At 44.7% G+C, this 17,740-nt stretch overlaps 1 protein-coding gene across 1 annotated transcript in view; it reads left to right on the top strand.

Annotated features, from left to right (window-relative positions):
• LOC147722751 (acid-sensing ion channel 1C-like) overlaps positions 1 to 17,740 on the top strand; it is a 657,309-nt gene that overhangs the window by 356,330 nt on the left and 283,239 nt on the right. The gene's annotated exons all lie outside the window — the stretch shown is intronic.

Genomic DNA, 17,740 nt, shown 5'->3' with positions numbered 1-17,740 from the left:
TCCGGTAAAAGTCGAACAAGACTAACATAAGGGAGATGAGGCAGAAGAAAACTTGGATATACAAACAGGAGTTAACACTGCTCTATTATAAATAAAGTAGAGCGATTGAGTAATACGTGCAGCCTCTGAAATTTTGAATAACTTAGACCACAATATATCCCAATCAGAAACAGGTATTGGAAGAGATAAGTCAGTTTCCCAGGCTTATTCTGTGAGGGATTTAGGTCTTTCAGTAACACGTAATGATAGTAATTTATAAATATGAGCTGCTTTAGGTTTATGTGCTTGATAAATATTATAAAGCAGTGTAGGTAGAGTAAATGAGGTAGCGACATTAGAAAGATGTGGATTGTCATTTATAAACAGCACATTTATTTACTGAAATGACCACTACAGTTGCACAGACATACCGTTTTTTTTATGAAGCTGTATTGCACAAAATGCTAATGTATGGAAATCGGGTTTCAGGGAATATTAATCATATGTGCATCACCAAGCAAAGTGTCTGAATTTAGTTTGATCCTATTAAAATCTGTCTTTCCATCACACTTCAGAATTACTAAAAAATGTGCCTCATTTTTGCTTTCCTAACTGCTGAATGTGTACAGTTCATTTACAAGTATTTACATTTTGTTGTGTGTTTCAAAAAAATACATCCTACAGCCTTTCCTTTCACACTCTGGACCCCAGCAAGGTTGTCACATAAATGACTTTACTTTTCTTTCCTTGCCTGCAAAGTGAAAGGAGCTTGTAAACAAAAATCCCCATGTTAAAAAAGCGGCAGTTTGCCAGAAGACATACCCTGAAACGTGACCTTTATCTTACACAAGATAAATACAGAATTTAAAGGGATCTTTATTTATTTCTTGGACTTTTGTTTATTTATTTATTTATGCAATTTTATATAGCGCGGACTTTACCCGAAGGTGTCAGAGCGCTTCACAATAGGAACATAAAAGATACAAACTGAGAACGTTACACGAGCAACAGATTGCAGAGGCATTCGTTATGTTACATACGGTAAAGTGATAATTGTGAGCAACCAAGAATACATGAGGTAGTAAAAATTGTGAGAAACCAAAAATACATGAGGTAGACAAGGTAATTGTGACACTTGTGAGCAAACAAAATACATGAGGTAGTAAAAATGTGGGCTACCAAAAATACATGAGGTAGTAAAAAGTGCTCAGGAGGGAAAAGTGACAAGTGTGCAGGCTACAAGAGAAAATAGAGTATAATTTGTGGTATAATACTGCAGTATATGTTACACACTCAAGCACAAGAACAAACGATTACGTAGGCAAAAGTAGCACTTGTGCAAGTATCAAAGGTAAAAAACCTGTGAGAGGAAGCAAACCGTGTGTTACAGGGGCAAAGTGGTGAGGGCAAGTTGCAAGAGGGTACCAAACACAAGTACATGGATAATACTGCAATAAAAGGCAAACACTCTAACCGCAAGAACACACTGGGAAGGCACTTCCATGGACATGAGAAGTAGAAATTATCAGTAGTGGGAGATCTTCCTACAGACAGAAGAGAGTTACTTTTGGAGGTGTCTCTGGAGGAGGAGAGCTTTGAGGTCCCTTTTAAAGGCCTGGGAGGAGGCTGTGGTCCGGAGCTGAGGCGGCAATGAGTTCCAGATTCTCACTGCGTTGCCTGAAAATGATTGGGCCATCGTTCTTTCCTTCTTGAAAGTGGGAGGTTCAAGCAGTAGATTATCCGCATTGCGTGAAGGTCTAGAACCTCCAGAGAGTTTCAGTTTATTCGCCAGGTAGAGAGGAGAAGAGGAGTGCAGGGCTTTGTGGGTGATACAAGCGGTCTTGTAGATAGCTCTAGCCTCCAAGGGAAGCCAGCGGAGGGTAGATAACATCGGTGTGATGTGATCGCTTCTTTTGGCCCCATAAATGAAACGAGTTGCTGAGTGGAAAACAGACTTAAGTGGGGACACGTGGGATTTGGGGAGGCCAGTAAGAAGAGAATTGCAGTAGTCGAGTCTGGAGAGGACCAGTGCTTGCACCAGGGTTATAAGGTCCCGCTCCGCGAAGAAGCGACGGATTCCCCAAAGAAGGCGCAGTTGGTATCGAGCTGATTTCGCAATGGAATTGATGTGGGGAATTAGATTAAGTTTTTTGTCTAGTATGACACCAAGGGATTTGGCGCTGTCGACAATGATGGGTTTATTGTTTAGTAGATTCATCTGATCCATCCATGATTGAACCGGGGGAGGAGAGAGTGAGGAGGAGAAGAGGAGGAATTCAGTTTTGGAGGGATTCAGAATCAGTTGATGAGTTGACATCCAGTTTTGAATGGAGTCGAGAGTGGAGCTTAGGATGGAAAGATCGTGAGTAGAGGCAATCTTGAGGTAGAGTTGAGTGTCGTCAGCATAAAGATGATAGTGAATCCCGGATTTACTTAGGAGATTTCCCAGTGGTTCTAAATAGAGATTGAACAGTGTGGGAGCAAGTATCGAGCCTTGGGGAACACCTTGACCTACCGCCACAGGAGGTGAAAGACTGTTCGCTATTTTGATCATTTGGGATCTGCCAGAAAGGAAGGATGCAAACCATTTAAGCACAGTGCCCTCCATGCCCATTCTCTGTTGAAGAATATTGAGGAGGGTATTATGATTGACAGTGTCAAAGGCTGCGGAAAGGTCAAGGAGAATTAGCAGACAGGACCCCCCTGAATCGAGTATCCTCAACGCGTCATCAACCACTTGCAGTAGGGCTGTTTCAGTGCTGCAGTTTTGGATGAAGCCGGACTGACAGTGGTCTAGAAGGTCATTGTCCTTGATATGACAGGAGAGTTGTTTTGCTACACATCTTTCTGTGATCTTCGCCAGAAAGGGAAGGTTAGTGATGGGGCGGAAGTTGTTGAGGTCATTCGCATCTGCAGTGGGTTTTTTCAGAAGAGGGGTGACCTGCCCAGTTTTGAAGGAGGCAGGAAGGGAGCCTTGCCAGAGGGAGAGGTTGATCAGAGTGGTCCAATAGGAGAGGGAATGGGTATAGAAGTCAATGGCAATGGCACTGGGGATAGGGTCAAGAGAATGGTTGGATGGCTTCGTTTCTCGTATGCACTTGAGAAGGGCATCTTCAGATATAGGGTCAAAGCTCTGCCAAATGGCTAAGGATTTGCGCTCCTCTGGAGGGGTAGGATGAGCGACCTGATCCACAAGTGATTTCACTTTTTCATCAAAGAAAATAGCAAAATCCGCAGCTCTCTTTGTAGAATCATCCACCTTGGAGGTTGGGGGAGAGCCGTTAGGCATTTTGATGAGATCAAATAGTTTTTTGGGTCTATTTTTGGCGGAATCAAGGAGGGTTTTGAAGTGTGTCGCTTTCCCAAGGAAGATGAGCTTGTGGTACTTGGATCTTGCTGAGCGAAGCTTGGCCAGATTGTCGGAGGAGGGCACTTGCCTCCATTGTTTCTCCAGGGATCTTAGCTGCTTCCTTTCCTCATAAAGGGATTTGTTGAACCAAGGTGCTGAGGGAGTGGGCCTTAACCTTTTGCTTTTGAGTGGAGCGACTTTATTAATTTCAGCTGCAAGAACTGTGAGGCTTTGAGAGGTGAGTTCGTCAACATCTAGGTTCGGGTCGAGCCTTGGAAGGGATAGCAAAGCTGATTCACAGAGGGGACCGACATCAATATTTTTTGCATCCCGGAACCATGAGATGGCCCTCTTGGGTTGGCCAAGAGTTATAGAGTGTGAAAGTTGAAGAGAGAATGGGATGAGGAGGTGGTCAGACCAATCTACATGAATTGGGGTAGTGGTAGAAAGCATGCCTGCTTTAGATATAACAAGGTCCAGGATTGCGCCCTTAGAATGGGTTGATTCCGTGCAGTGTTGGATAAGATCGTTAGTAGATAGGAAAGTGGCCAGTGAGTTCGCAGAGGAGTCTTGCGGTACTCCCCAGTGGAGATTGAAGTCACCCACGAAGGTCTGATTGTCCCTTCGCGAGTATTGGTCGCTGATAAAGTCGGTGAGTTCATCCATAAACGAAGGGCCACTACGAGGCGGGCGGTAAATGACATGGAATCTGAGGGGTGAACGGTGTTGCAGTTGAAGCTCAAGAGAAAGGCATTTGTGACCCACCAAAAGTCTGCTCAGGACCCACCAGTGGGTCGCGACCCACAGTTTTGGAAATACTGTTCTAGAAAATGCTATAATCCCTATATGTAATAATCTTAATAACGTGTGAAGGTTTTGTCTTTTTTAAACTATTAACAGAAGTATGAAAGGATAAGGTTGCCCTGCTGCAATTCTGCTGCGACCTGTAGGTTTATTAGATGCTATCTGTGAAATCTCAGCGCCATATTTAAATTGAAAGTGACTCAGAGCGTGCGGCAAGCCATTTGGATGCGCTGCACTGAGTCACTTTCAAAACACAGGGATGCAACATATTTACACCAATATGTTGCACCCCTGTGCTTTCCCCTGCACTGATGCAGAATCAGCTGCAATGCACCGGTGTGGGCACCCTTGCAACATGGTGCAAGGAGGCTGCGTTGTGGGGAGATTGTTTTTTTGCAGACAGGGACACCTTCCTGCACAAAAACAATCAATCGAGGTGATTTCCTCCTTACATGCATGCTGTAGAATGCAGCACGCATTGAAAGAAGAAAAAAACGAGAAATGTAAACTATTCTCGTCGTTGTGCCTCGCTATGCCACCCCTGGTGTTGCGTAGCATTCTGAGGCATTTCCAGGTTTACGATTTTTTGTAAATCTGGAAATGCATCACAATTTATGGGTGTTGCGTGGGAACACCAACAGCAACACCCATGTCACTCCCCATACAGGTAAAGTGTTGTGAGAGAAGGGGCGATATTTACAAGCGCACGAAAAGGGATGCAGGGTGGCTTTATGTGTCCTTGTAAATATAGGGCAGCAGGTTGCGCCGCCGGTGTGTTACGCAACGTGACGTACTGGCGGCACAAGGAGCTTGTAAATATGCCCCTCAATTTGCTAAGTCACCTTGCAGTTTTGTTTAATATGTATGTATACTTTACTTCTATAGAGGTAACCTAGCCAGAAGGCAGCAGAGCACTGTGCATGGTCAAAGACCAGCAGAGTCACCCAGTGACAGGAGAGGTAGCCGGTCTGTGGGCTTCTATTGCATTGTGTGAGATGATGTTCTTTAAAAAGATGAGTCTTCAACTCTTTCCTAAATCGGAGCACCTATTTGGTGGTCCTGCTAGATACAGATATGTAGTTCCAGATTGTGTGTACATAGATGGAAAAGGCATACTGATTTTTAACACTTGTAAGTCTGGTGTCCTGGCTATGGGTGTGCAGCGATTCATCAGAGATGGTAAGCTTGTCTGCAAGATAAGCAGGGTTGCTGGTTTAGATGGCTTTGTAAATGATGCTGCTGGTTTTGCAGATGGAGAAGGCGGCAAGGGTAACCAAGGGTGTTCCGTTGGGATGGAGGTGATGTGATCTTATTTCTTCAGGCCCTGGAGAAGGCAAGTTGTAGCATGAAGGATTCCTGTAAGGGTTTCTAGTATTGGAGGCCATGGAGCGAGCAGTCTATGATTGGCACCAAAGTGCAAGAATAAGAGTGCTTGTACAGCAGATCTGAAGATACTTTTAGAAATAAACTGTTTCACTATCTGTAGAAGAGAGCTGGTCCCAAGCTGTCTTATGTGTGTGTGTGTGTGCGTTTGCAAGCAGTTGAGTTGAAATTCATTGAGCCCGGCTTGTACTTTTTTTTGTTTGTTGTTCTTGAGATTCTGTCTTGATTGGTTTGAGCGACAGAATGGTGCTGGACATCCATGTCTGGATGATGTGCTGACAGGGATTTTGCTCTGAATGTATCATTGACATAATGGTGAATCTTGATGTAGTTATTTGTGAGTGAAGCATCAAGGGGCACCATGTACAGGTTTGCGATGACAGACCGTATGCAACCATATGGGACGCTGCAGGTGACAGGGATCTTTTGTGACTTGGAGGTCCCCTTGTGAAAAAGCTATCGGATGAAACGGTAGGAGTATAGGCAGTGAAGGGCATTGCTGGTGAACACCATTTGAGACTCCAGGGTGTGCCTGAGGGTGGGATGGTTAATAGTATAAATATGCATGTACAAATATATATGTACTTGTATTTTGTTTTTAAAGTTAATACTCTTGTTAATATTGCCCCCAAGCTCCAATCCATACGTACAGTAGGATATGTACTGGCACCCATGAACCAGAAACTTGTACTCATCTAGAGTCTCTGCCTCTACCAGTGCAGAGACTCCTTGCTTGGGACCCACCTCTTTGTTTACTGCTCTCCATAGGTCCTGAGAATAATCTTTATTGAAAGAAACCACTCTTCTGTGCTTTCACTTGGGAGAATAATAAACCTTACCTACTTTGAGGATGAAAGCAGTCCTTAGTGCTAGAAGAACAAGAGCCAGCTGACTAAAGCCTATGGAGATTAAATTTTGTAGGTCAGTCGCCCAGGAGCCACAGGGGACCCAGCTGGCCAGAATAGCATGTTAGATGTTGAGTAACTGGATGAGGCCCTTTATTCCAGGGCTGAAGTGGCATGTCTGTCCAGTTCTGCCCACCACAATCATTGTTTCAGAGTTATGCCTGTTTCAAGTGTCTTCCACCAACCCTAATTCCCAGACCCAGTTGGTGGAACCTGTGAGTCCACAACGCCCCCCAATTCCATGTGTGTCCCTGCAAACCAATCTTAACTGTAACCAGCCTGGTTACCCAAGTTTTGTTTCCCATTGATACTGTTAGTGTCCAACTGCCAGTCCCCTTGTCCACTTGTAGAACATTCCCGACTAGTATTTGTTGAGAACCAACCTCAGCTATTTCTCCTCCTCCCCATGTTACTTTGCCTAGAGCACTGGGACAGCAGACTACCGAGTTTGGTCACTCCGTTAACTAGACTCTTGCTCCATTTAGACTGGCCTTTCTTATCCTGGAATAACTTTTGACTTGCATTGGATCCCCGTTACAATTCGGAGTTCACAGATTTGTGGGGAAACTCAGTCACATTGGCACAAGTCCACTGAGTTGTTCCTAATTGCCATAAGGGCTGCCACCAACAAGTTATTTTACCAAGGGGCCTTAACTAGTGTTGCTGTGTAGTTGCTTCACCTTGGAAGCAATGAATTGTTACTGTTCCTGATCTTGAGGTTAATGTTATGATTTTCCTGATACTCTAATGTGCCAGACCAGAGATGCAACCATATGCTTCACCGGTATCTGTTGTAAAGATGCATAGAGTGTGTTTTTGAGTAGTAACAAAAGCTAACATACACACTACCTGTGCATACTCCTAGGGGCATATCAGCCTAATTATTGTTTACTGTAGGAAAGTGCCCTTTTTGTATGGTCGCCCCCCCACTTTTTGCCCGAGTGCTGATATTATGACTCTGAAGATGCTCTGTAGCCTGCTGGCCTGGCCCCAGTGCCCAGTGGGGTTGGCGGAGTTTTGGCCACTCTATTTTACGCATGTAACCCTGAGTTCGGGCCAAATTCCACCAAATATCGTGTGGTGGAGTTTTTTCTCGTGTGCAGCTCTCCAATGGTAAGTTCGCGAGCACAAGCGAGATTTTGCGTCCCCGAGTGAGATTCTCGGATGCTAGAAGGACACACAGCGAGATTCCCCAAAGCAGATGGTGCAACCAAGGGAGTAAACAGCACTCCTCCTATCCCCACGCACATTTGCACCTGGGCAGGTGGGACAATTATGTATTCAAGAGGTGTACACCCTGACAAGGCTAGCCACGCCCAAAGGGTGGGCTACCTGGTCCATACAGCTGAGGAAGATTTCTGCCATTTTTAAAAGTGGTAGAATAGAGGGTTCCGGGTAGAAAAGGTGACACACACACACTCAGGTTAGAGGTGGATTGTAACTCATTGGCCCCTTGCACCCACACCCCTAATGCCCCTAAATCTCAGTCCTGATCTGATTTGCAACAAGGGCAAAAGAAGAGACCCGTGTCTGCGACAATAGGATCTGCACAAAGCAAAGGTGCGATACTCTGCACTTGTGGCAATCTTCCTGGAACTACACTACTGCAACTCGTCCCAGACTAAAGACTCGCTCCCCCAGACAGAGGGCCCCTTTGAGAGCCACGGGCAACTCTAGACTCCCTTGGACTAGTGGTACTAGTCCCCTGCAGTCCCCAGGTAAAAACAACATACCGGAACCTAAGAATTGCTGACCATCGGGCCCTCCGAGTGATCGCCCAAAAGTAGAAAGTCCAGTGCATTGTGGGAAACGTAGTCATGACCTTTAGTAAGTATCTTTTTTTTTTATTTATTTTTTATTATTCAGCTTGACAGCATATTTCGTTAATTAGCATGAAGAATAGTATATCATGGCAATCTTAAGCAATATACCGACTAAACATATTTACACTATATACAAAATCAAACAAAAACCCACAAATTACATGGCGTTCAATTATTCAACCATTGTGTAAATGGTGCCCATATTTTCAACCCCCTCTCTCGCCTCCTCTTCCCCCCTCTTTGAAACACAGCTGATTCCAAATTGTGAAGGGCAAGAATCCTTGCTCTCCAATTAACGAAGGTAGGGGGGGTAGGATTAATCCATTCAGAAGTTATACTTAAGCGAAATACAGACATAGCAATACAAAGAAAAGCAGATTCATAAGCTGATCTAGTAAACAACCGGTCGTTTTCACACCCAGTTATTACTAGCTCGGCTGAAAACGACACAGACAACTTAAGAACACTAACAATGAAATGTTGAACATCTTGACGAAATAAGTCCAGTTTCGGGCATGAAAAAAACATGTGAACATCATTAGCTGCTGGTTGATCATATCTTGGACACCCATGACCACTGGCACCTCCCCATTTAGATATCTTAGCCGGAGTGTAATAAAGATCAAAGAGGCCCATATAACTTTGGGAGAGTAAGCTCCCATAGATTAGTACCAAATTGGCTAAATCCAATATTGATGAAATGTCAATGCCACTCTTACCTAGCTTGATATCCAATTTAGTGTTCTGAGAGGAGAGATCGTCTGGTAGACATGATAATAAATTCTGATACAAAACCCCAATACGAGCCTTTCTCAGAATAAGTTCCATAAGTGAGTTTTTGACGAGTACAATAGGAGTGTCTTGCAAAAGTTTATCAATAAAGCTGCGTATCTGTAAATATTTAAAGAATTCATGTGTGCCTAGTCCGAACTTTTCTTTTACAAAATGAAAAAGAAGCCATATTGCGCTCATAGGCTAAGTCCCCCAAAGTAAAAATACTGTGTGTTCTCCACCTGATTGTAACAAAATCTTGGAAAATAGAGGGTAACAGCCTAGCAGCAGCCAATGGTGTATACAAATTAAAATTAGAAATTGACCATTTCCGTCGTATTTTCCTCCAAACCGAGTACATTGCTTGAATCACCTTGAACTTGTTTTTTTTATAGTAGCTGGGCTCAAGCACCGAAAGAAGAACCCCTTTTGCGTCATCCCCCAGACCTATCTCAAAAATAGAGGGGGAACATGCTGGTAAGATTGGAGCTCTTGCCCCAAAGAGAGGTATAGCTAAATGTTGCAACAAAGCTGACCAGTTATGCAACAACAGATCGGGGACTGACCACCCCCCGTCCAATGGTAAGTGCATCCATTTAGCAGCCCTCCTAGGGGAATGATAACCCCACAGACCCCACAGAAACCTGTTACAACACCTTTCTGCTCGGGCTAGACTGGACTAGGCAAATTCCAGAGGAATAATCCTAAAAATATACAAAAACTTTGGTAAAATAAGCATTTTTAAAACATTCCTCCTGCCAAATAAAGAAAGATGTAAATTATCCAGTCTACACAGAGTGGTATTAGCTGTTTCAATGATTGGCAAGATATTTATTTCCGGTAACAGCTCTACTGCTGCTATGATTTTGACCCCCAAATATTTTGCGCTTTGAACAACTGGGACATCCGAGGAGCCCATAGTGGTAGTTTGTATAACCTGGGTTTTCTGAATATTTAACTTATAACCTGAGAGTTGGCCATAAGTATCGGCCAAACACTGTAAAGCTGTAAAGGAAGATGACACATTGGTAGTTAGAACAGCAATGTCTTCGACATACGCCAATACTTTAAATTCGTGCACGTTAATCTTGAAAGGAATTATATATATAGAAGACTATTTTATTAATGAACGGATCGATATATAAGGCAAATAGCAGGGGCGAACAGGGACACCCCTGTCTAGTATCCCTGCTAATATCAAAAGAACTTGAAAGGAGGCCTGATATAGATAGCATTGCTCGTGTGGGCGATATAAAGTGACTGTATAGCATGTATGAAACTTGAACAAAACCCCTTCCACTGAAGGACCCTTCACAGGAACCCCCAGGCAACCCTATCCAACGCCTTTTCGGCGTCCAATAGGATTAGCCCTAACGGAGAGTTTGTGACTTGAGCCCAGTCCAGTAAAGCTATAACTCGGCGTACATGGTCCGCCGTGTCCCTTCCAGGAATAAATCCGTGCTGACGAATAAAAACTAAAGGGTATATAACTGAAGCAAGTTTGGCAGCCAGGATTTTTGAAAATATCTTGCTGTCCGTATTGATTAATGAGATCGGCCCAATGAGGCAGGATCCAACTCTGGCTTGTCTTTTTTTTTTTTAAACAAAATTATGGTTGTCAGACGCCAAGAGTCTGGAATAATTCCAAGCTGGGCGTCTCTAAAAGCTGTTAGGAGATCCTCATGAATCTCCGACCGAAATGTGGTTAAAATTCGAATGGAATAAAGTCAGGACCAGCTGCTTTGCCTTTAGCCAGAGAATTTAGTGCTGATTCCACCTCGTCCCACCCTATAGAAGTGGCGAGAAGGGAATTCTGTTAGTCAGAGGTTTTAAACGTATTGAGCTCAGCCACAAAGGTACCAAATTCCTGGTCTACGATAAGGTCACTCACTTCCTCAGTATACAAAGACTTATAAAATTCCCGAAAAGACAGTTAGTACCCCTTCGGGAGTGTCATGAACATGCTGAAGTCGCTTGGCGAGGACCCTACCTGACCTTTCGCCAAACTCGAACATTGTCGAGCGGTACTGTAAATATTTGGCTGCAAGATCCTGGCCAGCAGAGAGGCCTTGATGCAAGCAACCTGTATTTGAATAGGAGCTATGTTATGGCCATCCCTGATCGCACTAGTAAGCTGAATCTCTGCCCGACGTAATTCGTCAACACGCTCATTGGTTTGCGCTTGGACTAGCCTCTGCCGATAGAATGAAACGCTTTTGGTCTCGCCACGAATTGCAGCCTTAAATGAGTCCCACACGATATCACTGGAGGCAGAACCTCTATTGATGTCCAGAAATTCAGTTATCCAAGATCTCATATGATCTTGGTATGTTTTGTCCAATAACAATTTTCTCTCAAACGTCCATGACCTTGGGGTTCTTACTACGCCTTTTCAAGTACAACTGATGGTCAAAAGGTTATGGTCTGAGATAATTCGAGGCAGGATAGAAATTGAAGTGGTATCTGCAAATTGATCTGACAAAAAATAATAATCTAGGAGAACCATTTTTTTGTGAGGGGCTGAAAAATATGTTGAGCCATCTGAGTTCTTACAGTGATGAAACCAAGGGTCTACCATTGAGTGTTCTTGGACCAAAGCTTGCAAGGCACTGAAGACCCTGGGTTTCTGACCCACATATTTCTGTCCTTCAACTAAATTAAAATTAGCAGATAGATTGATATTAAAATCCCCACAAAGACACGCAGGGTGCGGCCATAAGGCCAGTTCTACATTTAGATAGTCTAAGACTGTGGATTCATCCGAATTTGAGCTGTATACAGTGCATACCGTGAAGGATATACCATTGATCAAGAGCTCGGCAAGTGCCCATCTCCCCGCAGTATCCTGTTTAGATCTTACACATGTGCCCAATCCGCGTTTTAATAATTTGGCTACCCATCTTATCATAGAAGTCTGTTGGGAACATGCTACTAAGTCAAACCCAGGAATATTTAAGCAGTTTTGATTGTTCCAGGGTACATGGGTTTCCTGCAGACACAAAACCTCCAAACGAAGACCCTGAATAATTCGTGAAAGCAGAGCCCGCTTCTTACCATTATTCAGGGCGCAAACATTACATGAGGCTATATGCATTTTACCTGACGCCATTAAAGTATTTGTAAAAAAACATCACAATTAAGATAATTAACTGTTTTAATTTGTGATTACCATAATAAAAAAATAATTTTTCAAGCTGTTTTTTTAAATGCACCCACACCCCTTCCCCCAACCAACCCCCCGCCCCTACCACCTACCCATCGCCCCCGCACCCCCCAATCTAGGCAACAGGACCAGAGTCCGGGTGATGGAGAAGCTGGTATGAGCAGAGACCCTCCTCAGAGTCACCGCCTAATTACTAAAAAGAAGAAAACGTTTTTCACAAATGTGGGATATGTCCCAACTTGGTGTAAGAAAGGAGAGAAAACCACACTAGAAACGCTATATTTCAATAACATCCCCTACAGGAGCATAATCCCTATGACTAGGAGAGAAGGAGAAAGAGAAGATAGTATACCATTATACTCATACATTTGCAAATATTACATCTATTCACAATGAGTCCAGAAATAATTTTGCCTGAATTTCTGACTCAAAAAATCTGGTCTGGCCTTGATGAATGATCTTTAGTTTGGACGGAAAGAGCAAAAAAACCTGCACCCCCTTCGACTGAAAGGGGGCGATAAGCTGACGGAGCTGCCACCTCCGTTCAACTGTAGCTGGGCAAAAATCTGGCCTAACAAAAAATTGGCAGCTCTTCCCTGATCTTTGTTTATCTGGCCTGGCTAGATCATAAACTCTTTCTCTAGCTAAAAATTTTTGGAAACAAATTAAAATAGGGCGGGGTCTATTGGTCGTTTGACCTGGTCGTAGTTTAAGTTTGTAAGGAAAGCGGTGGGCACGTTGGATTTCCAACTGCCAAACCCATTCCTTAGCCTCCGGGAATGCCTCTACAAAACGATCACTAACAAATTGCCGGGTGTCCGACCCTTCCGTGCCCTCGGCACCTCCAGAATCCTTAAATTATTTCTCTGTGCACGATTTTCCAAGTCCACAAGTGAATGTAGAGCCTCTGGGACTGAATTGCATCAATTGTGGGAAACTACCTCATCTTCAAGGGTAGAAATCCAAGTTTCTGCCTCTGTAATCCTAGTTGCAATGTCCGTACAGGTCTTGATTACTCTACGCAGAGAATTTTGTACTCTGCGGCACGACCCCTGTGCTCGAGCACTCTCCTGCCGTGTCTCCTCCCGATGGGCCATTATCGTTTGTTAGAGTATAGCAAGTGTCATCTCGCCTGGGGGGAGATCGGCGTTAGAATCCTGAACATTTGAGACTGGAGCACAAGAATTATCTTGTGTTCAAGGATGGGCGGAGAATGAGTAGCCCCAAGCAAGGGATCCAGTGTTTAAACCGTGGCCAGAGTCTTGATGTAACTTGCGAACTGTGGAGAGCCACATACTATTGCCAGCAGAATTCAAGACATCATTTGTGCGCCAGTCGCCCAACTCGCTACCTTCCTCATCAGATCAGTCTTTGTCGAAACCATTTTCATCAGCAGAGGAGCCCATATGTTCGGAGAGAGAGTAGAAATTATCTGCTTCGCCATCAGTTACAATGCTTGGTAGAACCGGGCCTACATCTCCCACAATCCCGCTGAGTTGTGAGCTAGCAACCAGGACAGGATCATTTGATACCACTTTCCACCCAGAACCTGCAGGCACCCCCTCTTCCACTACCTGCACCAGTGAGCTTGTAGCAGCCCCCCAGCGATGTTTTTCGGAGTGCAAACAGAAGAAGATACCATAGAAGTAGCTTTTATGTTACCGGTACAGGGACAGTGGTAGCCAACAGAGGGACTAAAGGAGCGCCTGAGGAGTTCAGCGGAGCAGGGCTCTGTTGATTTTTAGTTAATGTGCCTCCACGCATTTTGAACATTGCCGGTACCGGGGGAGGGTGGACCTTCATGCTCTTCAGAGACTTGCCAGTAGTAACGTCCATCTGGGATTTTTTTAAAGACTCTGCTTGCGGAGAGGGTGAAGCCGCTGCAATGTTAGCCTATAGAAGGAAATTCAATTTACTGTAAGTATGGTTACAATTACTTTTCAGGATCAGTAGTGGGCTGAAAGATGCAGCACTGAGGTCTCGCCTGATAACAGGTGAGTAAATCACAATTCGTAGTTCGGCTGATTTTTAAGGATTTTTTTAAGGTTCCAAAAATCCACACTTAAAAAAATTTCCAAGTGAAACCAGTCAATGTTAGCCTATGGAAGGAAATTCAAGTTACTGTAACTATGATTAGAATATTTTTCAGGATCCGTGGCACTTACTAGAGGTACCCGTTGGACTAGTTGGCCCCTAGGGGACCTCTGGATTGAAGAGGAATATATTCACCAACCAAAAACACGCCACAGGGCGTGTTTGCACACATGTCACCTCAAGCCCCGCCCCCTACCTTCACCACTGTGCAAACATTCCCCGTAACGCTTTCTAAGTTGGGGGATTAAGTCCCCTTGATTACTGGGGGTCCCTGGGGGCACCTAGCACAACAGGAACCTCCGGTATGCGCCAGGGGGCTGTGTTGCAGAGAGGTATAAAAAGGGGCGTGGCCTCATTACACCACTCTGCAACGGAGCCCCCTGGCGCGTTTGCAGAGGGGGAACTAATTCCCCTTGGATACTGGAGGTCCCTGGGGGCCAACTAGCCCACCAGGAACCTCCAGTATGCGCCAGGGGGCTGCCTTGCAGAGAGGTGTAATGAGGCCACGCCCCTTTTTACACCTCTCTGCAACGCAGCCCCCTGGCGCGTTTGCAGCGGGGGAACTAATTCCCCTTGCATACTGGGGGTCCCTGGGGGCCAACTAGCCCACCAGGAACCTCCAGTGTGCGCCAGGGGGCTGCGTTGCAGAGAGGTGTAAAGAGGCAACGCCCCTTTTTACCCCTCTCTTCAACGCAGCCCCCTGGCATTTTTTCAGAGGGGGAACTAATTCCCCTTGCATACTGGGGTCCCTAGGGGCCAACTAGCCCACCAGGAACCTCCAGTATGCGCCAGGGGGCTGCGTTGCAGAGAGGTGTAAAAAGGGGCGTGGCCTTATTACACCTCTCTGCAAGGGATCCCCCTGGCCCATACTGGAGGCTCCTGGTGGGCTAGTTGGCCCCCAGGGACCCCCAGTATGCAAGTGGAAGTACTTCCACCTCTGCAAACGCGCCAGGGGGTGCGTTTGCAGAGAGGTACAGGGAGGGGGCGTGGCCTTCTCCCGATCCAGTTTAAAAAAAAATACTTTTAAGAAGGAGGGCTGTGTAGCCCCCCCATCATTTTCTTTTTTTTTTGGCCCTGGGGACCCCATCCCCCAGGGCCTGCCCCCAATTCTTTTTATTTTTAATTTTTTCCCTGCCCAATTCCGGCCTAGTGGACTCCATCCTCTGGGGCATGGCCAACTTTTCTTCTTTTTTACGTGGAGGGGGGCTGCATAGCCCCCCTCCTATGCCCCCTTAAGGCCCTGGGACCCTATCAACCCGGGGCTTTCTTTTTTCTTTAATTTTTTGGGGGAGTGGGGCCGCGTGGCCCTCCTCCCGGGCCTCTTCTGGCCCCGGGGACCCCTTCCCCCGGTGCCTGGCCTTCCTCGTTGGGGGCCGTGGGGGGGGGTCCCCAAATCCCCCACACAGGTTTATTATTTTTTTTTATTTAAAAAATGAGGCCCCGGGGGGTGGCCGTCCACGGGGCTGCGGGGGGGGCCATGAGCCCCCCGCATACTTAGTAACAAAGCCCCGGGGGGTGGCGGTCCCCGGGGCTCGGGGGGCCTTAGAAGCCCCCCATCATTAATGTCTTTGCCCCGGGGGGTGGCGGTCCCCGGGGCTGCGGGGGGGCTGTGTGCCCCCGCTAACATTATTACTTTGCCCCGGGGGGTGGCGGTCCCCGGGGCAGTGTGGGGGGCCCCCCACACTTTTTTTAAAATATGCCCCCGGGATTTGGTCCCCCCGGGGGCTAATTTTAAAAGAAGCAGACCGGGTTTTTGTTTTGTTTTTTCACGGGGTACGCGTATGTACACGTACCCCACGATTTTTTAAAAAACACATTTTTGGGGGGGCCTTGGGGGTCCTTGTGGGACCCCCCTGAGCAGGCCTAGGGGGTCAGGGTGTGTCTACCCTGCCCCCTTTGCGTGGTTTGCGCATTTGTTTTCTGCTTTAGATGGCTGCCAACACTTCCTGGTTTGGAGTGTTGACAGACAGTTGACATCCAGTCAGCATGCAGCTCGTGCTCGGGAAGGTACGCGTACTGTACAGAGTACAGTAAGCTCCTATAGATATACTTATGATTTTACATATGATTTTCCCAGGCGCTACTGAATGGATTTACACCATTCAACAAAAAGCGTGATCTGCGAACAGAACTCTACCTTTTTGCCAAATTTGGTGTAATTCCTGTATCCCTAGCTAAAGGTCCTATGGAAAATTGAATGGGGAAAACACGTTTTGGGCCCCCCTTTTTTCTCGGCCCCTGCTTCACGAATCACCCCCAAACTTTCAGGGAAGGAGCGGAGCAGGCCATTTTCTTGAAGAAATTCGCGAAGATTCGTCCACCGGCGCCAAAGTTATTCCAAATAGAATGTTGCGGATTTCCTATGGAAACTAGGTCCTAAATATAACTACCTACTGGCGACCGCCAGTAGGTAATATATATATATATATTTGATTACAACCATGTGATATATAATATAATTTAACAAATACTATATTTTAAGTAGCCTAGAGTGTGGGAAGCAGACTTCTCTATAGTCTACCATCGATTCACCTTGCCATTCTAAAGGCAGGTTTTCTTACAGTAACAACACCAGTATCCACCATTAACTGGCTGTTTACCAGTCAGACTTCCTGGTTCTCAGTCAAAATTCAGTGGCTGCTGTTTAATTGATCTACGTAGTGCATAGAACCCTACACTCTAGGACCCCAAGAAACCTGGCTCACAAATTATAAAAATTTTAAGGCATATGATCTCTTCGATGTTCGGACACATTTTACTATTTATAAATAATATTTAACACAATAATAAATAAACAGAAAAATAAAATTAACAATCAAGAAAATAAATATTTATAAATAGTTAAAGAAATAATCATATTATAACACATGAATAATGCACAACGAATAAATACAAAATGTAAAGGTTCTAAAATGTAATGATAAGATAGTTACTACAAAGTAGTGATCTATTAACAATAAAATAACTACAAATAATAATAAACTATTAAAAAAATCTTAGGCATAACTTGATTAAAACCACTTTCATCGTAATAACAAAACGTCACCAGAAAAGCTTTAACAGACTTTTTTTAATATTTCACTAAACCAACAACAATTTATGGAAAAATTGAACACGCTAGTGGAGTTCAAAAATTGCATTGAGTATTAAAAAAGTATGAATTATTTTCATAACTTTTAATCAGCACCTCCGACATATAATGTAACTGAGATATCTTTAGTAACTTTAAAAACGTTGGAATAATAGATAAAGCAATTTTAGGCACTTGTATATTCTTGTCTAACTTTCTATATGTCAATGGCAACTTTTTCAAATTTCTCATGTTATTAGAATTTCAAATAATCTGGGGTTGGTTAGTAAACACTTATCAGGCATTATAAAGGCATTGTAATAGGCAATCCCAAACTTGAAAAAAGGAAGAGAAATTTCTTACAGCGGGTACTACCAAAGTGCTATTACAGGGTATTAC

Source organism: Lissotriton vulgaris, chromosome 4_1, assembly GCF_964263255.1.
Source record: "Lissotriton vulgaris chromosome 4_1, aLisVul1.2, whole genome shotgun sequence".
Lineage (NCBI taxonomy): Eukaryota > Metazoa > Chordata > Amphibia > Caudata > Salamandridae > Lissotriton > Lissotriton vulgaris.
Note: the sequence above shows the minus strand (reverse complement) of the source record. Positions and strands in the feature narration are given on the sequence as shown.